Here is a 25,901-nt window from a genome sequence, read left to right as displayed (position 1 = left end):
AATATTAATGATAAGATTGAACGGCTTAACACACATATTAACAATTTGATAAACAAACATGCTCCGTTATAAGTCAAACGAATTAAGAAGAGACAGTTCTCCCCTTGGATTACTCAAAATATTAGGTTGTTAATGAAATTTCGCGACAAAGCTAGACGAGCCTACAATAACAACAGAACTGAACCCAAACTGCAGTATTACTGAGAATTAAGAAATTATACTAAACATGCAACATTAAGAAAAAAGGCCGCTTATTTTAACCAACTTTCTTTAAAGAAAGGAAAATAATTTTGGCAAACAGCTAAGAAATTAAAATTAACTAACAAGAATATAAACATTTATGTACAGGGTCATTTTTTATATTTGCGTGCCTATAAACAGGGATAATGTAAGTGATAGAGAAAAACTTTTTATACAAAAGTTGCATACTTTTTTCCCTATTATCTTCTAGATTTGTAAAAAAAAACAAAAGCGCATTGCAAAGTTATATCACTAATATTAACCCCTGTATATGGGCTCGCAAATATAAAAAATAAGCCTGTACATACATATATGTATGTAGTTACTTAACATCTACAGTATATCAGGCGGGTAATTGTTAACAAAACAACAATCATTTAGTGCTATCAATTTTTTTTAACGCATGGTGTTGAAAATTGCACTTTTCATAACTTAAGGAGGCTTTAGAGCTAATTCTGTTAAAAATAGAAAAAAAAACCTTAGAAATCATTAAAAAAGTTTAAATTAAAAACACGAAATGGAAAATTAAAATCTGTTTTTTCTTCATAACAGAATTAGCTTTAGATCCCTTTTAAAGTCATAAAAAGTGCCATTTTCAACACCTTATATTAAAAAAATAGTTAACAAGTATGACATTATGATACATGAAAATTTTTAACATTTTATGGAGAATTTAAAAATGTGTTGACTATAGGGTGGTTGGTTTACAATAAGTAAGGTTTTGGCATGTTTACATATACCGGATTTTCATATCCCATGGAAATCAAAATGATTGTTATTTCGTTTTAAATCGTCATTCATCAATTTATTTCAAAATCACTTAATAAAAATAAATGACACAACAACAAAACGAAAAAACTTAAAAGAAATAGAAATACCTATAATATATATTATAATAGGAACGTAATTAGGAACTTAACGAAAATTCTTATGTAGATACATACCTACATATTAACAACATACAGTTTTAAGCTAAGGGTTTTATTTACAGGTACATAATAATATGCTCCTGGAGTTGGTCCAATAAACCCCACTTCTTAAGTTTATCTTCAACGAATATATCCATATTTTTCTTATGCAATTTTAACACTTAATGAAACGAAAAAAACATTAAAACAAATGAATGCCGGTCGGTTGATTGAAGGACTGAAGAATGAACAGTTGAACACCTGTGACACTCGGAATTATAGCAATGCTGCCAAATCAAAGGTATCTTAAAGATTACACCGCCAATTAAAAAAGTTACGTTTCCTTTTTCCTTACGCGTGTTATTATCACGATATTATTTAAATAAATAAAATTAGAACTTATGCTGATTGAGCTTATTTTTAAATATCCTATTAAATCATTTTCAATTAACAACTTTAAATCGACTGCAAATTTTGATGCATACCTTTACAACTGTTTAATCTTGAATCTGGCAACATTGATGCTAACAACGAAGTTCTAGCGGCAAAGGCAAGGGCGTCGGGCGCGTCCTCCTTTATACACAATTGTGTATTATAACTACACAATACGTGTTTTAAAATTCTACAATTGTGAAGGGCTATTAGCAAGAATCTTTTTTAATCTACACAATTGTAAATAAAATCAACACAAGCCAGAATAAAAAATTAATTAAAAATTGTAGTAAAAATATACTTGGTTATTGGATTTTTTACCAAACTGCATTGGATTTAAAAAAAAAATGTGGAATATTTATACACATTATCTTAATAATTAATATCCACTTATGGTGTATTAATTTAATATACAATAATTGTATGAAATGTACACATTAAAACATATACAAAATGCCTAAGAATTTTTATACAGGACTGTGAGATATTATCTATAACAATTGTGTATTAAAATTAAACATTTTTTTTTACACAACAAAATGTGAAAAAATCCATCAGAATTTTTCTGTGTGAACAAATCAAAGTACAAACCAGTAACAAAAGGCGTCCCCCAAGGATCAATTCAATCTTCACTGTTATTTTCTATTTATGTAACAGACATGCATAGCTGTCTTTTTTATAGCACACTACCTCAATATACAGACGATTCGCAACTTTATATGTCAATTTACCGTGAAGATCTGGTAGACTGTAATCTAAATAAATCAAGGTTTAAACAGAATATTTAATTATGCCAATGATCATAATCTTAACATCAATGCTATGAAATCTCGGGCAATTCTTATAAGCCAAAGTAAACAAACAAAGGAGTACCTGAAAAATAATATGTCAATTATCTTAAATAACAAACCCATTCATCAAGGCTCAAATAATGCCAAAGCAATAAAACTGCTGTTGGAGGAAACAAAAAACAAGAGTAGAATAAAAAAAGAAGAAAACCGCTTTTTCGGGTTCAATATCCTCGATAGGGAATCACCCCATATCTTCAAGGGACTAAGAAACAATTTATTGGACAAGAAATGGATTAAAAGGACGTGGGAAATGGGTCCCTATTAAACACACTTTTTGTACTGGATAATATGCAACCATTAAAAAGGCTTTGTCCAAAATTTACGGAGCAGCATAGAGATCCCCAAAAAATTAAAGAAAATGAAGGTAAAAATGTATGTGTACCCAAGTATTTAGCCATCGCGCTCGTTCTCTTTTAACGAGATTCCTAGGTCGGATAAGAAATAAAGTTTTATTTATTATATATAATCTTTATAATTATGTAACATTTTTTCAGATATTAAGGACAAAAATAAACTTGGCTCCGAAGCTGAATCTACTGGTGAGCTGATCCTTTTTTTGGATGAGCTTTTTGATAGCTTAAATTGATAAAGGTATTTAAAAATGGGCAATACTGGTAAACCTTTGATGTGACCTATTACAAAAAAGTCAAGTTTACACACAAAACAAACCTTTGCTTATGTCCCAACAGTTAAAAACCTTAATTTTAGTTTAAAGGGGTTTTTAAGCTTGACTGACAAACTCCTAAATGATGCACACTGTAAATTTGTATTCACAAGGTCATTCAATCAGGATGCTTTTGAACACTTATTTAGTTATATCAGTGCATACTGTTTAAGAAATAAAAATCCAACCCCTAATCAGTTTATGGCATCCTTTAAAACATTGGTGATAAATAACTTTACAGCAGCTCGCTCTCCTAAAGCAAACTATAATCGTTGATTGAACATTTGGGAAGATACGCAATCCTGTCATTTAAAATGTACCCCGTCCACTATCGATTGCCGTTCAGTTTCATTTACCGAGTGGTGCTGCTGCTTTCGGGATATGCGGCTTTGCGCGTAAATGAATTAATAATATATATATATATATATATATATATATATATAGCTATAATATATATATATAAGAAGAATATTTTTTACAAAATTATCTCTATATATATATATATATATATATATATATAGCTATAATATATATATATTATATAGCTATAATATATATATATAAGAAGAATATTTTTTACAAAATTATCAAAAAAGTTTAATACAAGTATAATTCCAACAGCAAACATGATGTTTTCTCCATTCGGTGTTCAAGAAGGTCCATTTATGAAATAAAACCTTTTACACTTAATTTACTAAACAGTATATGGAACAAATTTTAAAATATAAGTAGGTTTCACGTAAATAATTCCTAAGACTTAATATCTATGGTAATATAACTCCTTATTGAATAATTTTTTGCAAAAAGTAACTAAGTTTATCATGTGATTCAATATTTGAAAAACTGTGCAGCGTAGTGAGATTTGTCAAGTACACCTTTTTTGGATTCTTAATTACCAGTTGTAACAACTTAAAACTATAAAATGTTAGTAACAACAAAAAAAAAACAGAAAAATTGTTTAAAGACCCCACAACACGGTTATACAGGATGTCCAAAATAAGAATAACCAGGATGAAGATCTCGGATACGGAACGGTAAAAGATACGAGGTGGTATAATTAGAGGAAAGTTAGGCAATATAGTTTCCTTTTATAATAAAATATTACAAATTAGAAATACTTAAATTTTGAGAAAAACTGAAATTTGAAAAAATCGTTTTAATTTTTTTCTGGCGTTCTTTTAAAATATATAATAAAATTATTTATTAAATGAATACATTATTGTGACCACGTTTTTTTTTGCCTATCCGATGTTCTGTCTTTAGAGAGCCATGATCAACTTTGCTTTTCCTTGTCGGCGGTATGTTGACCATTTGCAGTTTTGAATAGCCCTTTTAATTAGTAAGCTTTTTAATGAGGTATTTCGAATGAGGATTTAGGATCACCTAATAATTAATACCTATCCCTCTTTCGCTTACGGAGCTTTTACCAAAATTACATATTGGAAATGCAAGTGTGATGCACTATTGAAAAGATAATTAAAAGGGCTGTTTCAAATTTCAAAAGTCCAATATGGGGCCCATAAGAAAAATCAACCATTATAATGGAAAGTATATACAGTATGACCCTTTTGGACAGGCTGAGATACACCCCTAAAATCTTAAATAGAAAGATACATGGTCATATGGTACATCATCTTGAAGCTCTTTAAAATAATTTCCAATGATATTATAGAAAGCGAAATTTTACAAAATTCTATTCTGTTTATGAGGTAAACAAAATTTTTGACATTTTTTATTATTATTTAATTAAATGTTCAAAAGGAATCAAATATTCAATATATAATATATTTAAATATAGGGGCATGAATCAATAAGGAAGGTACTTAAAGTTATATCCCTATAAACTACAAAAACTGCAAGAAAGTTGGTTCTATTACATTCCCTTAAGAACGTTGTTTTTAATTAATTCTGGAGAACTTAAACTGTTATTTACTTAAGTGTATTGATCAATAACTTTCAACACAATGCATCTCACTTCATAATGTTCAAGAACATAAAGGAGCTTTTGGTGAGACACTTTATCGAAAGCCTTTGCAAGGTCTTTGGCGATCTCTGAGGTAAGCCGCTCTAGGTGATCCCTCTTCCTTCTAAAAATCCATATTGTCTCGACGATAAGATTTTAGCTTTCTTGAAAAAATATATAAGTCTATCCTTTAATGCTTTTTCAAATATTTTGTCTAGATTATTAACTAGGCTAAGTCATCGATCATTTTAAATTTTATTTCGTGATTCAGCCTTATGAATTAGAGTTATGAAAGAAGACTTTAAAGTGTTCTGGTGCCTTTCCCATTTTAAAGATTGTGTTAACTATGTGTTGTAAGGGTAAAACAATAAAAGTTTTTTACAAAAAAAGAGTAAAACAAAAAACTTTGCGATCACCAGAGGATCGCTAAGAGATTGGTTTTGTTCATCCTTAATAACCAATGTGTTGCTTTTTTTGCCGTTGTCTTCACCGGTTATATTATTTATGAATTTATATACTTTTTTTATATCATTCTCGTTACTATTTATTTTGTTTTTGTAAAATGTATACTTTGTTATGTTTATTAGATTATTTAAATTATTTCTATAGGTTTTGTAAGTGTTAATTCACTATCGTAATAGTAGGGGAGCTTTGGATGCTAAATTTGCAGTTACTAAAGCGTCATGGGATCCTATGAGATTGAGAAGACGTGTACAAATCTTCAAAAATGTAAAAAAAAAACGTCACATGGAAATATTCGAGCGCGTCAGATTCGTCAGTTCATCGTGTATAGTCTTTTTATTCTCACTTGAATGACCATAAAAACGATGAAAGCGCGACTACGAAAAAACCGATAGACCGGGGCAAAGTTTACAGAATAGAATACAAGTTGGGTCACTCCGGTCGGCCGTCAAAATCCACCCCGCAGTTCTTCGTCTGCCCGGTGCACCAGGTCTGGTGCACATTTATTTATCGATGTATACCGAGCGCGTCAAGCTCATTTCAGTTTCACTCACGTTTCGGTGTATAGGGTGGAGTTAAAAGAAATAGTTGTGGATTTTAGTAAAACTTTCGGCAGATACGCCAAGAAAAGTTTTACTTACGGAGACAGTAAAAACACTAGAAAAAACTATTTTTAGAAATGATGTATAATATTGACAAAAAGAAGCAGTTCAAAATGGCCCATAAATTAACAAACGACCACATTTATCCTAATAAATTTCAAAAAATGAAAGTAAAGTTAGCTTCGCAAGTATTTAGCCGCTCTGTAGCGGTAGCTATACATACTTATATTGAATTCTTGCCAAAAGAAGCAACTATAACAGCCAATTTTATATTTAAAAAGAATAATCTATTTGATTTATTAGACTCCAACAACCTACAAGATTTTCAAGCTTTCATGGCAACTGAAAACCAAAAAACGTTATTGCAAGATATGGAAAACCTTTTTAAAAACTTAAAAGTAAGAAGAGTTGAAGAAAAAAATATGACAAATAGGACAAAATTTATTTCTGGGTGGCGGCTTACAATAAGATCAATATTAATTCTTTGGGAAATGTTACAAAAAAAAGGTTATAGATATTTATTAACACGTAATCTCAATCAAGATTGCCTCGAGCACTTCTTTGGTGAAATTAGAAATTGTTGTGGAAATTCAAAGAATCCTACTCCTAATCAATTCTGTCGATCCTTTAAAAAGATTTTTGCGTTAGGATATTCAGATAATGTCGAAACAGCTAATTGTATAGATGATGGCGTTAAAGCCCTATTAAATTTAAATCCCGATTTTATTAAGCAAATTGATAATTATAATAAGTTGCAATAATATATGCAATTATTCTCCCACTAAATATATTCCTCTTCGAGTTTTTACCAACGATTATGTAAATTTAAAAAGCATTATTTAAAAAATGTCTCTCACGTCACTCTTGTGATATATGCAATAATTTTGCAAATGCCCTGTTTAATGAAGAGTTATTTTATTGTAAATTAAAAGCATATGAAAATAATACCTTATTTGGTGGTCTAACCATACCTCCAAAAGACATATTGAATGCATAATAAAATTAGAAAGTATTTTTATCGCTGAATTTAATAAATTATCGGCGCAAGAAGCACTTGGCTATAATAAAACATTTGTAAATACTCGTAGTACTTATATATCATACTATATAATTATTTTATATAAGTTGATGTGTTTCGTGTTCGTGTAGGTTAAAATATGTTTATAATGAAGTTATTATATCAATAAAATGGTCAGCCTCTCCGTTTATTTACAATATACCTACTTATTTTAATAAAACTTTAACCAGCCTTTGTAATTATTATCTTTGTTTTATTTACAATAATCACCTATATACCTAGTTTTATATTCTACAATCCCAAATATGTTCATGACCAAATAGGTAAAAACAGCTAACAAATTGATGCAAATAGGAGCCTATGGAATTTCCAGCTTTCCCCTACACCCAGGTAAACACTATCAATGGCCAAGTTTTGGCTTTTATTACCCCGGTCTCCACACTCGTTTTATAGCTCACACCTGCAGAAGCGGCGCGTCTTTGTACGATGATTTTCAAAGAGCTGGCTCTAAGTGATCCAACTTGTATTCTATTCTGTAAACTTTGACCGGGGCCAGTTTTAAGCCTACTTTTTTTCCCAGAATTATTTCCACATCGCGGCACATATGCTGCCGGATACTATGCCGCAGCGTATGAGAGCGGCGTTATTTGAAAAATGGTTTGGATAATGTATCTTGCCATTTAAGAATTTTAAATAATATACCAAATACTAGTTTAAAAAAACAAAATCTCATAACTTTTATGAAGATTAAGACATAATCTTATTCCCGACAACATTCCATTAACAAAGGAGTTGTTAAATATAATTAAAGATTATAAGTTAAAAAAATAATAATTGTCGTAATGGTGTAATTTTGTAAATCCATGTTTGGTTCCATTCTCATGTATCTTAATTCGTTTTAACCTTTTAACCTTGTCTAATGTACTAGATCTATAAGATGTACGACTACCCCTTAATTTGTTATTCCTGATGATGGACATGTTATATGTCCGAAACATGTTGGATTAATATTCTTAAAATAAATTTAGTGGAGGATGACAGAAGTATCTTTAGTTACCCATTGACCTATTAACTCCACTGCAAGAATGGACTACTTCTTTAACTTTAAAAAATTAGTATCTTATTGATAATATTGCCAAAAGTAATAGACTGTTTTAAGGTTGCCTCCATATTATTGTGTCTTTAATCCGATCGAATTAATTTGGAGTAAATTTAAAATAGCAGCATCGAAAGTAAAACACTTCAGCAACATTGAGTACGGTATCTATTGACCACATATGCCAAGCTATTGTAGAATTCGTAAGTGATGGATGAAAAAAGTGGGTAAAACGCGTAACTAAAACAGAAAACGAATATACGGTTCTACCACCCACACCCCAAAATAATAATTTGGCCGGTCGTTGACGATTCTAGCTGTGAAGAAAGTTTTAGAATAATAAATATTCCCAAGCAACACACGATAGATAAATAAACGTTTATTTTTGGGTTTACATCAGATGTACATTTTTGGTTAAACATCAACTATAAATATTGGATAAAAGGTCCCAGTGATGACGACGTTGAAACATTGAGGAATTTAATATTATGTTTATGTTTTATTCACGTTTAATAAGATGGTTTATTACATGTTAATAAAGTATAATTATTATTTTGTAAAAGCTAAACATTTAAGTATAGTATATTGTATTTATTACTATTTACTTTTTATTTTTTTTTTTTTGAAATTTACAATTGTGTTTTATCCATTAGAGGGCATTTTTCGACGTACAAAAAAATTATTATTTACCAATGGCGTCAATAAGGAATTTATCGTCAATAATATTTAATATAAGAAAAGTACCCCACTGCATTTTTCTATAATAACTTTTATGTTTTAAATCTTTGTTTAGTTTTGACCAAATTTGCATTATTAATTTTTTTAATTTTTATATTTTAGTATAATTATTGTTTCATATACGTTAATGCATTTTCTATTTTTTTCTAGATTTCTTTGTGTACGATATTCCATTATTACACTATAAGATATATACGTGTATGAAAAGTATATCGTATCCTACACAGTGGCATATATGTGATATCAGAATCATTTTATCACATATTTAAGTTGTAGTGATCGAGTGTAAAGACTAGCTAAGTAAACTCTTTGTCAATTTTTTTAATTGCTGAAATTTTCTCCCTTGTGTAAACAGAATTGTATATAATACACGTATATTCTACATTTAAATATATATACCTTGACCATATACAGTTGATAAATATACCAATAGCTTTAATTTAAAAACTGTATTGTTGAACCTAGAAAATGAAAAGTTGTCTAAAACCAAAAAAAAAACTCAAATATTTACAACAAATCATGAAAAATATGAATTTCCACTTATTTGCGATAAAAAATTGCATAACTATTGCATTTTTATTAACCCTGTCAGTAAAAAATTGTTTTTAAAAATCGTTGTTTTCCAAAATAATACGTGATATGATATATATACGAATAACAGCTGGTTTCATCGTTAATATCTAATTTACAGTTTATTTATTTAAATTATTATAGAGGGTTGTTCATTAGAAATGGGCAATCTCTGAATTGGAGATTCTACACACCGAAATATGTCAATTGAGCTTAACATATCTTAGACAAATGTTGCAGACTTACGAGATACATGGTATTTAAAGTTGGAATTTTAATTTGAAATTTCTTAATATTTTTATGACTTTAAGCAGTATCGTCTTGAAAATTGGCGATTTTATATGTTTTCACATGAAAATTACAAATTTTGTAATGAATTTAGCATTATTTATACAGGGCGTTAGTTACACCCTATTACTTAGGTAAATTACAACAAACTACTTTTTTGCCTAATCGGCTAAAACGACTAGAAAATCTTAAAGGCAGTTACAAGCAATTTTGAATAGAAAAGTACTCTTGTTTATTTCATGTACTCTATCAGTTTTTAAGTTATTTGCATTTTAAACATTAAGCGTAAAAAATTCTAAGCCACTGTTATTACATTGGCTTAATAGAAATTTATTCTTTTAAGTTACTACTATGCTGGGTAACAACAGTAAAGACAACAAATAACAATGAGTAACAATATTAAAAGAAAACTTCAAAGTAAATGCTTAAAATGCCCGCCTTCCACTTCAATACAGTTTCTAAGGCGTCTTTTTACAGATTTAAAAATTCAAATTAAATTATACTTATATAATATAATTATATTAAATAAAAAAACATTTGTCAAGAGGAAGATGATTGAGAATTGGTATGCCTATATGTATAAAAATTACAATTAATACTTTTAACAAATTAGAGAGTTTTGGATTTTTTAATAATGATGTAAATAATGAAAGTGCTCATGTTTATGGTAAGTAATCCATCAACGAAAGACGTATCTGATTTTTTGACCAATTTCATAATTTTATTTTAGTTTTTCAGAATTGAAAAATTACTACATAAAAATTATTGCATGAAAAATTATTTACATGAAAATGTTGTCTTTTTAAAAATTCCATTTACAAATTGATGTGACACCTTTTAAAGTGAATCTTTTACAATAAATAAAGCCATAACAAATATGAATTGTTGTTATGGCTATATTTTATCTTTATAGGTATGTATGTAACTAAAATTTGATGGTGTATTATTCAGTATTTTGTGTTCTATTTAACTATAGTCTTTAACGGTTTTGGTGCAGGGTCAATAGATATCAATTTTTAAGCAATATTGTAAATATCTTTAATATTAAGAGGTTTGAAATTAGGTGTTTGGTTTCTACCTATATAGATGTACCTATGTTTTATCTTAAGACTTTTATCTTCAGAGAAGACTTCAAGTGTACTTAAATTTGGATTGCTGTATAAGTATAATATATTTAGAGCGCCGAAAACCTAACTGAATTGCTTCAAAACGGAGGTGGAATGATTAGGGACAGACCTTCTGTGAATATATTTATTTATGAAAATGTATAAAGATCAGTAATTTTTTTCTTTCATGGTACTACAGAAGAAATCTGTTGAATGGAAGGCTGGACTATACGTGACCAGCAGACATAACAATGTTAGCTAAGGAACTAAGTGCTAGTCTAGAGACTAAGCATGATGGATTTAGTTTTTCTCTACGATTTTAGTTTTAAGTTGTTAATATTATATATTATAATACATTTTGACGAATCCTTTTTTTTATTTCGAAGTTTATTTTAAAAATTATTATTATAAAATATGTTATTATAAAATTTAAAGTATATTTGCTAAAATTTAAAACATTTCAGTAAGCTAGTTGGCATTAAGATATTTGATAAATATGATGGGAAATTTTTAATTTCAAAGTAATACCACTGTCATCACATTGATTAAAATTATTCTCAAATTATCTTTGAGTTGAACTACTCAGTAAGTAAGCTGCCTCAAAATATTTACTTCTTATGACCACTATGATGATGCATCACCCATGGGATTTTATCAAAACAATGCCTAAACAGTTATACAAAAATTAAAATAAACACACATATTTTTTAGGGTTATTTGTAATATATATTTTGATTTTAATTGTTATTAAATAAAAGTTTATATGTTATTTGATTTTTTTGGCAATTCATATACTTTTAGTTATTCATCATCTAGCAATCTTTATCATTTACCCACTTGATATTCTCTGATCCACATATTTTAATCTCTTAAGCAATGCAAACTTAATTGGCTATTTAAATAAACTTCAAACGTTCATTGACAACTATTATATTATAAAAATTATTAAATAAAGGTACCTACCATAGGAATATGACATGTAAGAAGTTTTTTCACACTAAATTTTACTATAATACCATAAAAAATATTTTTAAAACAAGCTAAAATACCAAACAAAAAGTACAAAGTTTGAAGTGTTATCATTAATAATAATGCCATAATTTTTAAATTGTTTAAAGTGTTTTATATATACCGTACTGACTCATGTACTTGTACTTATTTACTAATTAACACAGCAGCCCCACCGTACTTGGTTCCCTATTACCCACGTTTACACTTCAATTAAAGAACCCTAGAAATACTTAATGTCCTGAGGATGACTGGTTTCTGTTATCTCCAGTAATAACGAATATTGCTTTCATACCTCTATCGCTATCATAATAAAATGATTTCAATAAGGTACTACTTATTATTACTATTAATTTATTTAACATTGTATGTTTTATATTAAGCGAGATCTCCATGGTTAGGCTCGAAAAACGGACATTCTGTACAGAGACTTGGATTCACGCGAGATATTAAGTTCTATATTTTATTTACTTGTTAGCCGAATTAGAAAACGTTACAAAAGAGACATGGAGAATTTCAAAAACTTTTAAAATTGGAATTAAGAACCGAGGTTGCTATTCAAAAGGTTATACCACTGCCACTTCAATATAAAACTGAAGAAAAAAACTGAAGTTTGCAAGAAAGGATTTCTCGAAATACAAATTTTCCCGTCAAATTGTCTGTTACTGTAAAACCGTATCTTCCAGCAACTAAGTCAGAAATCAAAGATATTTATATGCCAAAATGGCCATGCATTGTAGAATTTCGGGATAAACATAATCATAACCTAAATTCAGCAGCTGTTTTAAGAAAACGACCTGTCAGTGTGGATGTAACGCATCGTATAATTAAACATTTGGAAAAGGGCACTCGGTATCATCAGAGAAATATGGCGACAGCTATGAAAATATTGTTGGTTGGGCTGACAATTGGTGTCTTTTATATCGGCAACATTTACCAGTAAGAGGAAGTGACATCAATAATTACGTCGAAGTTGTGTTTAGATTACTGAAAGACATACCAATTGAGAGAACGAAACCCTTCAATTTACCGCAGTTATCCGACTTTATTACCGCCAACTTTGAATCCTACTACAAACAACGAATTTTAGATATTCTTCTCAAGCGATAATCTAAGACGGTTCTTACTCATTATTTGCCTGTGATGGCAGAAAACATCACACAGCTATAAGTTAATGGCCTTTCACTCTTAAAAAATTAAGTTTAATTTTTTTTGTCAACTAAAGACTCCACTAGTCAACTTAAGATCAGAGTTTTAAGTATGCACATTTTTCTAATGAAAATTTCGAATGCACGCTAAATTTTAATGTTTTTAGCTCGTTTTTTTTAGCATTAAACTTACCACATCATTTATTTGGGGCTATATCCTATTAAATTTTTTTTACTAGGAATTTTTTTTAAGAAAAAAATTGTTTTGTGTAAGCTTAATTCGATAAGAACATGTCAAAAAATCTTATTTATTTATCAAAATTTCATTGAAATAAAAGTTCCGAATATAATCGGAAAAATATTTTGAAAAATTCGCATTTATTTTAATTTTTAATAAGTTTTAAAATAGTTTGCACTTTTGCATTGCCACTTTTTTTTGCTACAAGGTGTGTTTTTAGATTTTCAATACTACCTTTTGTTTTTTCCCGACCAACATCAATTTTATTTTTTCGTACCTATAATTAGTTAATTTGTAAAAAAATATTTTGTATGTATCTCTCATTTGTGTTTGTTGTGCTTTTCTTTTTTGTGTATTAATGTATTACTTTTCTTTATTAGCTTTGTTTACAAAATTTTAAAAAAAATTGACAATAAGGCTTTGATTGATTGATTGATTTAAAACTACTTTTTCCAGCTACCATGTAGCACGGAAAAAGGGGCAATGCAAAAGTTAGTTATTCTTAAATCGCATAAAAAATATTCTCAGAAAAAATAAAATCGTTTTTTCCAAATTGTTTTTTTTTTATCAGGAACGATTCTAATTTTTAACTTCTTTCAAATGGCATAATGTTGGGCTAAAAAATGCGCAACTTTGCTTCAAGTTAACTATTATTTTGTTGTAGTTCTCATAATTATAGAGAGTTAGTAAGTGTAGTGACACGCCTTCGTAAATCGCCGACGTGTCCGTCTCATACGTCGGTACTTTACGAGTATCCAATATCCGTAAATACGAGTTTCATCGATTATGGATATTCTAAATCTGTTAAACTAAAAAACAGATTCAGAATTGATAAAAATTTAGTCAGATCAAAGCTTTCAAACTTTAATTTTGTTAGTAAAAATATTATAAAAAAACTGAATTGAAAATATTAAGATTTTATTTTTTTATTACTAGTTGTAATTAAACAATACACATTTATATATAATTCTATCATTTATTGATATAAAACTAGATAAAAATAAAAAAAACTAGATAAAAATGTATTGTGTTTTATAATAATATAATAGGTGAATTTTTAAATCACATTGTATTTTAAATTAATCTGCATATCTGGAGAACGATCTCTATCTTAAAAATACCTGATTATTTAGATTTTTATCCTAAAATATTGTATAACGTTTAAACCGTAACCCATGTAAGCTTTACAATACATTTAATAATATCAATTCTAAATCTGTTAAACCAAAAAACAGATTCAGAATTGATAAAAATTTATAATTCTATCATTTATTGATATAAAACTAGATAAAAATATAATAAAGTATCTTAATCTTTATCCTCACTGGATTCCTCTACGAAGTTGATTTCCACTGGTTAAGTAAACATGGTTATGAGCTTTACACTATCTTTTTATTTTATATTATACTCTTAAAAACGTGAATCTAAATCTATATCTTATACTTTTTTAAGGCTTACAGCATTAGGAAGCAGAAAGCAGAAGGGAAATATAATTAAATAAAGCTAGCTAAGCGTCTGGGAATAACAATGTACAGTGAGGGACAAAAGTATTGGCATACTATTACTTTTAGAACCAATTTATCAATAATTACAATCATTTTTAAACAAAAGGGTCAATTAAATTACAATCATTAATATAAAAGGGTCTCTTTGTTGAGGAGTTTTGTATATTATGACGTAATATTATAACATGGTATTTTGAAAATGTAAGGGCATTGTTGCATTTTTTGACTCAAGTGTTGAATTTTTTAAGTTATTGGGCCGTATGAATAAAAATGTAAGTATGAAGGATTTGCTCTACCTGTTATAAATAGAATATTATTATGAATAGAATGTATGCTTTGCTTACTTAGTAGAAAAATTTTTCCAACATGTTTGCATCTCGTTAGTAGGAGATACACCTTGCAATAAGCTGGTTATAAAATGGCAGAATTTCATCAATTCGTGAATTCGTGGATGCTGATTGGTGAGATTTTATTTCTTTACAGATTTCAACAAGAAAATGTAAATTGGATGACAAGGTACTTTTTGGGAGATAATTTTGAAAGAGGAGGTGCTCTTTCTTCGAATCATAAAATGAAGGTATTCTTGCGATATACGGCCAAACCTGAAGTGTGCAAAAAAAATTTCAGTTTCCAAATACTATTGGAGTGATTGATTGCACGCGCGTTCAGATTTTGAAACCGAATCAACAATGTGATGAATACATTAACAGAAATGGATTGTCGACTTTAAATGTGCAGGAAACATGTAACTCAGTGGAAATGTTTACTAGTGCTGATGTTTTACTTGGCCGGGTTCTGTACACGACGCAAAAATTTAGAGGAAAGGGTACGTGTAACTATGAAACAGTTTCCTAGTGCAGTACTACTGGTTAATAATGGTTATGGCTTAGAACCGTGGCTAATAGAAATCCTAATAACGCATTGGAAAAAGCTTACAACAGACTGTTTAAAAAAGAATGGGTTATAATTGAAAGGTGTTTTGGCCAACTTAAGCGCAGGCTTCTAGTTTTGAAACATAGGTGCGAATTAAATTAGAAAATGTCTCATCCGTCATTATTTATGGTATCATGCTTCAATATATTGCCAAATACTTGGAAGATGTTGATTTTGAATATAATGCAGAACCAGACGACAATTATCATAACGATGGTGACTACGAACTAGAAGATGGGTTTCTATAGTTTAGCTTTTACTTTCTACTTTCCACTTTTTCATAAAGAAAATATTTATATTTTAAGTACAACTCAACAATATACAAATACAAAGGTATACAAAAAACATTAAAAAAAATATGTATATACTTAGTTCAATTGTGTTTATTATATATGAATTATCATCATAGCTGGCATTTGACTGCACCAATGTTTTCCATATTGTTCATAAAATTGCCTCTGGATACGAGTAGTCTTTAATCGTTCGATAAGAATAAGGCATTGCAATTCTTGTGTTGTCAGTTTGGTTGGTTTTTCTAAGTTTCTTCTGTGTCAAATGATTGCAAGTTTCTGTTTGTTTGCTGCTTCAACGCTTTTTGTTACCGTGGTATAGGCCAGTCTTCCTTTTCTTTCTCAGACTGGAAAGATAAGGAAGAGTCAATTCTTCATCGTCTAAATTCCTCGCACTTGTAGAAAGTCCAACACTTTTGGCTCCTAGAATGCAATAATCTCTCAAGATTCTAACTAAATGTTTTTCGAAAAATTTTCTATGTAAGTATGCAAAAAAAGGGCTTGACACAAAACTATTCTAAAAACGACAAATTTAGTCAGTAGTACAAAAAAGGCTCTAAGGAAAGTGGAGTTCTTTTTTACATAGTCGCGGCACTTTTGTATTATGTACATCCATATATCACATTTTAGTAAAAAAGATACATCGATTTATGTGATGCAAACTTTTCTTCAATTAATTAACAAAGAAAATAAAATCTAACCTTGTATTTTATCTATGGCCGAATTCTCTTCTCCATCTAATAATTCATGTAAAATTTTTTCCCACTGCCTCAAAACAATTTTTTTATTGCCAGTTTTCTTCTTGTCAATTTTACTTCTTAGTCACGTTTTGATGTTGTTTACTTTTTTTATTAGTTGCGTAACGGTTAAAGGGCTTTCCGATCTTTCGTTCTATTTCTGAGGCTGCATGTTTCAAGGCATTGTTTTTTTTAATTTTTAATATGTGCAATTTGTGATTTGGTGAGGATATCAGGTCTTTCTTGCAACTGCATTGATACCAGCAGATTGATACCTGTTTCTTTATCATTCCCTTGGCCTCAAGACATTTTAATTACACATACAATGAAAACACGGTCAAGTTAATACAGCCGCAACTCGACTGTTTTCGAGTTTCGAGAGAAATAACCCTAAATGCTCATTTTATTGAAGCAAATGCTCTTGAATATAAGCAGATCATTAATCATATCAACTCGAGTAGATGCTTATATTCCGACCTGTTACTCTAAGCTTGCTTTGAGCGTTTGCTTATACGCATGAGCATTTGCTTTCTTTTTATTCATACGGGCCTTTATTAGCTTTTATTTGGGTTAAGAAGTTAATTCCTAATAGTCCGCCAAATTTTGGGAAAAAATCAAATAAATAAAATTTATGATATTCATTAGATTTAAATGAGGGAAAAATGGGTATTATTAAGATTTTGTTATGACTTGAAGTTGCATGTGTTGTTTTAACAAAAAATTATTCTTTGTGTATTAAATCCGGATAAAATTTGTAAGCTTTGGGTTTAATGATGCTATCTGTGTCTATTAAGAATTTTGCTTTAATTTCTGGTAGATATATTATTGGTAGATCAGAATTTATATATGAATTTATGTTATGTTAAATTGTTTCACATCTTGAAAATTTTCAGGTATTGGAGGATTATTTGGTATTTTGTAACTATGTTTTTTGTATGGATCTTCATAATTGTATGGAGGCTGGTTATAATATTCAGGATCTGAATTAGATTCTTGGGGATAATATGAATAATCTACTTCATCATATCCTTGTCCATCATAATAAATATCTTCTTGAGTATAAATTGGTTTGGTAAATGATTTGTCTGGCTACACATAACACATATAAAAGATATTTGGATTTCCTCCAAACGTATTGTGTCTTCTGAATGGATTCGGAATTGCAAAATATCTGTTTTGTATGAATGGGGGTGTAGGAGTATTTGTGTTAGAATTATAATTATGTTGTGGTTTTGGTATACTTGTTTGTTGTTGTGTGGGTTTATAATCTAAATTTATGTTTTGTAACTCATACAGTTTTCTTCTTCACATGCTAAACTCACGGCTTCCTGCATTTGATAGTTTAAACCATTAATAAATGTTTTTAAAACGAGTTTAGAATATTCTAACATTTAAAAAAATTGTAGTTCTTTTGAGTTAGTTGTTTCATTTATTTTTGAAAATAAGCTACGAATATCTTGGAGTCTTAGACCAAATTGTTGGGGTGATTCATCTTTCTTCGGTTGCGAATAAAACACATCTTGAACTACACAATCAATCGATCTTTGATCAACAAAAGTGGATAAAATAGATTGTTTTAATAAATCCCAAGTGGTGAGTTCCACTCTAGAAACTAATAAATCTGCAGCTCTGCCAGTTAATTTGTTTAATACAGTGCCGAATAAGTAAACGTTAATTGGGTCTGCTCGATTTACGTCTTTATGTGCCGTGAAGAAATTTTCACAGACAGAAATGAATCTGTTGATTTGTTTCGGATTATAATCAAATTGTGGAATCTTATCAGCTTGGTTAATGGAAAAGTTGGTTCAGGCATGTTTATAAACATCAAAATCATAGTTCACTTACAATGCTTGAAGAAGGATCTTCATTCCAATAGGACGAGCGATATTTGTCTCTTCCCTGGAGGCTTCATATGAGGATTGAACGATTTTTGTTCCTTGCCCTGCACTAATAGGACGGTCTTCCCTGGTCGGTTGAACTCTCTATATTTTCACTAGTGTGTCATCTCTACAAAACTCCTGAACATTTTCCTCGTAGAATACAGTTCACGAACTGGCCATTAGATCAGCGTTATTCTGTTTACCGATGAAGCAGGGTTTATCAAAAATGGTATTGTGATCTTACATAACTCGCATGTATGGGCAATGAAAATCGTTGGATAGGTAGAGGAGAATACATTGCCTGGCCTCTTCAGTCTCCCAGTCTAACGCGTATTCAACTCCTGTTGATTCTTGGGAGGAACTTTTAAAGAGAATCAGGATTCATTGCGATGTGATAAAAAACATTTCAGTGTTGTTGTGGCGAGTACAGCAATCCACGATTCATCGTACCCGCGAGTGTATCAAACGTCACGGAGCCCAAGTTGAACCTTTTATGAAGTTTTTAACTAATTGTTTCGAATTATTAACTTCTTTATTTACTGCAATCTTTTTTTAGCTTCCATTTTTATGTCACTTTATCAGATTAAACAGCTTAAAACAGAACTTGTTTGTTTAAATAACTGCTGCATCGCTGAAAAAAAGAACATCATGGTTCTTTTTAAGTAAAACATAATAGTGATTCCTTCATTTTGTTTTGTCTCCAAACGGTTCATTTTATCGATAATGAACAAGAGTGCCTTTGCTTTAGTATAAGGTACAAGCTATCCATATTTATTATTTCAGAGTCTTTATCATACAGGGTGCTAAAAATTTAAGGCTTATAATGTACAACCTAGTACGCCCATGGTAAAATAAACAAAGTAAATGTGTTTTAAGTACTCCATTTTTCTTTTTTTTTTCCTGACACCGCAGTAAACATCTGCGGGGGTTCAGCAACCTGTCAGGCGCGTCTCCAGGTGGCGGATAGGAGAACGGCCGGAAAACCAGAAATGGTTCCGGTTAACGGTGACTATAAGGGAAGCCAACGGGCCTACACCCGTCCGAGCCAACTGAAGGTCATCGTCGCGGACCAGCTATACACCGTAAAACCGTCCATTCGGCGCAACGACCCCCATGATCCTGAAAGGGAGCGTGGGGTACGTGCTGATGAACGGCACGGGGGTCTGGGCTTAACCACCCGGACCGCGTGGTGAGAACACTATAAAATCTCCCAATTCCTAGGGTATGGCGCGCGCCAAGGGATGCAAGACTGGGGGGAAGCCCAGTCACTAGCGGCCAACCTTGGGGAACAAGGCGCACCCCAGTGTATCCAGCCTTACCCCTGCATGCGGGGCTCTGCAGGGGTGGACCACCCTTTCCCTAGCTACTCGTGGGAACATCTATGATGGACCAAAACAAAAAAACCAAAGAAGGGGGCCAAGAGCAACCTTTGCCAGCAATGGCGGGACCTAAAGGAACCGCTGTTGAGAAGTCAACGGCGGGGCCGCAAGGAACCGCCGCTGAGAAAGCAAAAGAGGGACCTGCCGAGAGGAAACGACCGTCGGGGGCTCAAAGACGGAAAGCCAAACTGTTGGCGGCCAAGGGAAGGGGGGGGACGGGGCCCAAAGAGGCACTGACACCCACCCAGACCAAGGCCAATACGAGCGAGACGCAAAAACGACATCGCTCGGAGGGAGAAACTCCGCCGGAGTCAAAAAGACCCAGGAAAAAGCCCAGGGGTCCAAGACGGGAACCAGGGCTGTCCTATCAGGATGCTGCGGCGGGGCTAAAAATGGCCATAACAGCCAAAAAATACCCCGAGGCATTCGTCTCGGAGAAGCAGGCAAACACCCTAAAGGGCTGGCTGCTCAACAAAACGCTCGCTCTGCAGAGCGGATCACAAATTGCGCCCAAGTTTGCAGGCGTAAGCCACGGTGGGGGAATCCTTCACATCACCTGTGTCGACGAGTCAACTAAAAATTGGCCGGCAGCCAAGAGAAAGAGAAGAGGGACCAGGCAACCCCTATGGAAACAGAGGGATTGCCGGGAACCTCTTCTTCCTAAAATCGCTCTCCGCAATGGGTGCGAGGCTGATACAAATTAACCTCCACCACTGCAAAGCAGCCACTGCGGCCTTACAAAAATGCATAGCCGACAACAATATTCAGATAGCCCTGATTCAGGAACCTTATACTTATAGGGGCCAGATAAGGGGACTAGGAAACCTCAACGGGAGACTAGTGTCAGACCCAAAAGAGGGACCTAACCTAAGAAGCTGTATCTTTATAAGAAAAGATATAGAGGCCACACCGCTGTGGGAGTTTTGTGACAGGGACACAGCGGCGGTCAAAGTACAAATCAAAACAGCGGAGAGGAGCTACGATACAATAATAGTATCAGCATACTTTCCGCACGATCAACAAGGGGAACCACCTCCGACAACAGTTCGGAGGTTGATAGACCATCAAAGATTGGAAAACCTTATAATAGGCTGTGACGCCAATGCTCACCACACTATCTGGGGAAGCACTGGAACAAACAAACGAGGCGAATCATTATTAAATTACTGTGCAGCCTCCGGTCTAAATATACTTAATGTGGGGGAGGAACCGACCTTCGTCAACATACTCCACAGAGAAGTAATTGATCTAACCATTGGCAAGGGACGCATCTGCGACCTCGTTAAAAAATGGCATGTATCTGACGAACCAAGTTTGTCGGATCACAGGTTCATAAGATTCGATCTAGAATCTATGGATACAAATCCGGAGACCTACAGGAACGCCAGGAAAACGGACTGGGACCTCTTCAATGAGATACTAGGACGCGAACTGGAAAACTGTCCAACGGAGGCAAAAGACAATGTAGAGCTCGAAGTGCTGACAGAGTCAGTCACTGAGGCTATTAAAATTGCTTTTGAAAACTCATGTCTACTAAGCAAACCGCGTCAAGCAGGGAACACCTCATGGTGGAACCAAGAATTGGGCGAGCTAAGGAAGACAGTAAGAAAGCTTTTTAACAGAGCCAAAAGAACTGGCGAGTGGAATCTATACAGACAACACTTAACCAGGTACAATGATGCTATAAAAAGAGCAAAGAAAGAAGGGTGGAGGAAGCTATGCCGGGACCTAACAGAGACACCAGCATATGCTAGACTGCACAAGGCAATATCCAAAGGGCCACGACAAACCCTAGGCTCTTGTCTAAAACCCGATGGAGAATATACGACAACCGAGGAAGAAACGCTTGGCTTAATGCTGAACACGCACTTTCCGGGATCGAAAATTCTCCACCAACCAGAACATACCCAGGACCCAACTCCTATCATTCCGAACAGGGGCAAAAGGGAACACTGGGAACTAGCGAAAAAGGTAGTAACCTACGAGAAGGTTAAATGGGCGATAAATTCCTTCAAACCATTTAAATCTCCCGGAATGGATGGCATAATGCCAGTCATGCTACAGCGGGGTAGCGAACTGCTGCTGCCTGCACTATGTAAAATAATGCGGGCAAGTCTAGCCACGGCGCATATACCAGAGAGTTGGAGAGAAGCAAAAGTAGTATTTCTACCAAAGACGGGACGCGACTCCTATGCGAAACCTAAATCCTTCCGACCAATCTGCCTTACATCATTCCTCCTAAAAACAGAGGAAAAGCTCATAGAAAGGCATATCAGGGACAATGTATTACGGGTCAACCCTCTACATCGACACCAGTATGCCTACCAAACAGGTAAATCTTGTGAATCAGCGATTCACGAGATAACCCAGAGGGTCGAACAATCTCTGAACAACAAAGAGATCGCCCTAGGAGCTTTCTTAGATATTGAGGGAGCATTCGACAATACATCATATGACTTAATCAACCGTGCGATAGCAGCACGAGGAATACATCCCATGATTGGCGGCTGGATAACCCAAATGCTAAATCATAGGAAAGTAGCAGCAAATCTCAACAGCACAACGGTTAAGGCCAAAGTGTGCAGGGGAACACCGCAAGAGGGCGTACTGTCACCGCTGCTGTGGAACCTTGTATCGGACAGCTTGCTGATACGACTGGAGAGGCAGCTTATCCTTGCTATAGGATATGCTGACGATATAGTCATCCTTACACGAGGGGGTAGTCAGGCTTATGTATTCGAAAAAATGCAAAGAGCCCTGACTACTGTCGAGCACTGGTGTGAGGAAGAACAACTAAGGGTAAATCCCACAAAAACTACTCTGGTTTCCTTTACCAAAAGAAGGAAACTAGAGCCCATTAGAAACATTAAATTTTATGGAGAAAATCTGCGACTTGAAGACGAGGTCAAATATCTAGGTATAACCCTGGATAAAAAACTCAGCTTCAAGAAACATGTAATCCAAGCTACAAATAAAGCCACGAAAACTCTTATGTACTGCAAGAGAATGTTCGGTAGATCATGGGGACTGTCACCAAAAATGGTACATTGGATGTACACGACAATGGTTAGACCCATCATTACATACGCAGCACCTATATGGTGGCATGCGGCAGAAAAGAGGACTGTAATACAGATACTCAACAAAACACAACGAATAGCATGTCTGGGCATAACAGGAGCGATGTCAACAACGCCGACTGCTGCCCTAGAGAACCTGATAGGACTAAGCCCGCTACACTTAGTGGTACGGGCTGAAGCTATAACGGGGGCGAAAAGACTGCTGTCAAATGGCGCAACAATCCTATCAAAAGATGGGCACAATGCCCTATTTGACAAGATACAGGACCTTGGGCGCCTGGCCCTAAGAACAGACAGAACCAAGGTCACATACCTAGACAAACCTTTTATCATCAAAGAAAAAAGGGGACCACTGGACGCAGAAGCGAACAGGCTCAGGCAAAGAGGTTACTCAGTATGGCACACGGCAACCAAACGATCCAAGATCGGGGTAGCTGTGGGCATGGTGGAGGACGAACAACAGGGCAGACAACTTATGCTAAACCTGGGCCTCGAAACAACAAATTTACAGGCAAGCATAATAGGAATTCAAACCTGTGTCCAACTGATGAGAGAAGGGCTGCCAAGAGGCAAAACCTTCGCAATTTTCACAGGAGACCAGGCTGCGTCACTTCCACTACAACAGTTCGAGACTAAGTCAAGGACTGTGCAAAGCTGCTGGGAGGATCTCAGGAAACTCGCCGAAGCGCAAAATAGGCCAGAGATAATCCTAGCAGAGAATATGGGCAACAATAAGGCTGCAAGAAGGGCTATCCAACTTGCAACCCAGGGAGCCAGCAACAGCCTGGTAGGCCCTGAACCAACATGTTATGTCAGCGATAAGACCTGGAAGAGGGAAATCGGCAACTGGCTAACAAACCAGAATAAATTCTACTGGGAGCAGCTGCCAAAGATGGAACAATCCAAACAACTTATAGGCAGCCCACCCTTCAAGAAGGGTGAGAACATACTGGGCCTCTCCAGACAACAACTGCGAAGGGTCGCAGGGCTACTTACAAGCCATGCACCCAGCAGGAAACACCTGCATACGCTAGGGAAATCAGTTACCTCGCTATGTAGGGGATGCAATGAGGAGGACGAAACAACTCTTCACATACTGTGCTTCTGTGAAGCATTTAATCAAACCAGGGCAACATTCCTGGGGGAAGAGAAACCCGCACCAGAGGGTATAAGAAATCTACTACTGGGCACAATCCTGGACTTCCTTGAAGCTACAGAATTGAACCTGTGGGACTATACATATGGGACACAATAGGACTGCTTCTTAGCAGACCGCAGTGTAGGGAGCCACAAGGCACCACCCAGCGGTGGAGTTTTAGTGGGTATAGGATGAAACAGACTCGACACTGAGTCCCACACTACTGGGGGCGGCGCCGCGTAACCAGTGTTCATAAAGAATTTCTCCACCGATCCAAAAAAAAAAAAAAAGTACTCCATTTCAAGAGGTCCTTAGTAGTTAATTGATCACGTAAAATGTTTATTAAATTATACCAAGTATTTCAAAAGTCATTCAAGAAAAACCGATTTCTAGCGGCCTTTTTAAGGAGCCGTATCTTCGTAGGAAAATTTTAGTAGAAAAGTTCCAAATTATTTTTTTATTTTCTACCTGAATCGGGAAAATTTCCCAGGATACCCTGTATATATCATAGCAGTTTTGTTTTGTTATGAGAAGCAACTTACATAGTTAATATTGATGTTATTAAGAAAATCTCTGTTGGATTTGGGAATGCCTTTGGCTATGTTGTTGGTAATTAGAGAGAAATACTTCAAAACACTTCTATGTATGGTAATAATGTTCCAAATAGTTTTCGATGGGTTCTTTGCTTTTGAGATTATATGGTCGTTTGATGTAATTTTGGCTTTTTGAACTTCATCTTTTTAGATTTTTTAAAAATATTAGTTAATTTCATTTTTTGTGCTGTTTATTAAATTGTTGTCCCCCGTAACTTTTAAATCATTTGTAAATCATGTGATTTTGTTAGACTGATCTGATCTTACTCTATAATTTTTGTGTGGAATGTTCATAAAATAATTAAATTTTTTTTTTAACATTGGCATCAGTTTCCAATACATAGTTTTAATTTATGCTTGACGCTAATGTTGTTAAAAAATATGTTCCTATTTTTTTCTATTATAGGCCTAACAAGTAGAGGCAAATCTTTCAATCCTCTAACTTTCTTTTGGACTTCAAACCTAACAATTTGAGCTTTGTGATCTGAAAAGCCCTTGTCAAATACCTTAACACAACCCAGTGGCATTTCCGAATCTAGGAAAACATTATTAAGATACTTTTTGCCTCTTGTTAGCTCATTAACTCTTTCGGTAAGGTAATAATCCTCAAAAACGTCCTGAAACCTACGGGCATCTGTAGTGTCAACAAGAAAATCAACATTCAATCATTCGTTACAAAGATTTATTTACTTGGGTTATGTGCTCCCAGAACCTCTCCGAGAGAGTCCAAAAAAACATTAAATGGGCCAGATGGACTGTGGTATACTGTTAAAATCATAAGTTTAAAATCTCTTAGACATATACAGCAATCCTCTGATACTACAAATATCAATTAAAAAAGTTGTTTGTACATCGTTATTAATGAAATTTACATTATTATTCATTTTACAACGTGACAACGTTGCTTTGATTCCCACTACAGCCGCAGACCGTCAAGTAGTGAGGTAGTAATACGTTATAGAGTTACGAGGCTTGTCGGCAGTAAATATCTCTCTTAATTTAAATTATGTTATTTTATTTATACAGTCCACATT

General features: G+C 33.4%; 1 pseudogene; it reads right to left on the bottom strand.

Annotated features, from left to right (window-relative positions):
- Nucleotides 1-16,156: 16,156 nt before the first annotated feature.
- LOC126736150 (uncharacterized) lies at nucleotides 16,157-18,857 on the bottom strand (annotated as a pseudogene).
- Nucleotides 18,858-25,901: the final 7,044 nt, after the last annotated feature.

Source organism: Anthonomus grandis, chromosome 5, assembly GCF_022605725.1.
Source record: "Anthonomus grandis grandis chromosome 5, icAntGran1.3, whole genome shotgun sequence".
NCBI classification, from domain to species: domain Eukaryota; kingdom Metazoa; phylum Arthropoda; class Insecta; order Coleoptera; family Curculionidae; genus Anthonomus; species Anthonomus grandis.
The sequence above is the reverse complement of the archived record's forward strand: the minus strand, read 5'-3'. Positions and strand labels throughout refer to the sequence as shown.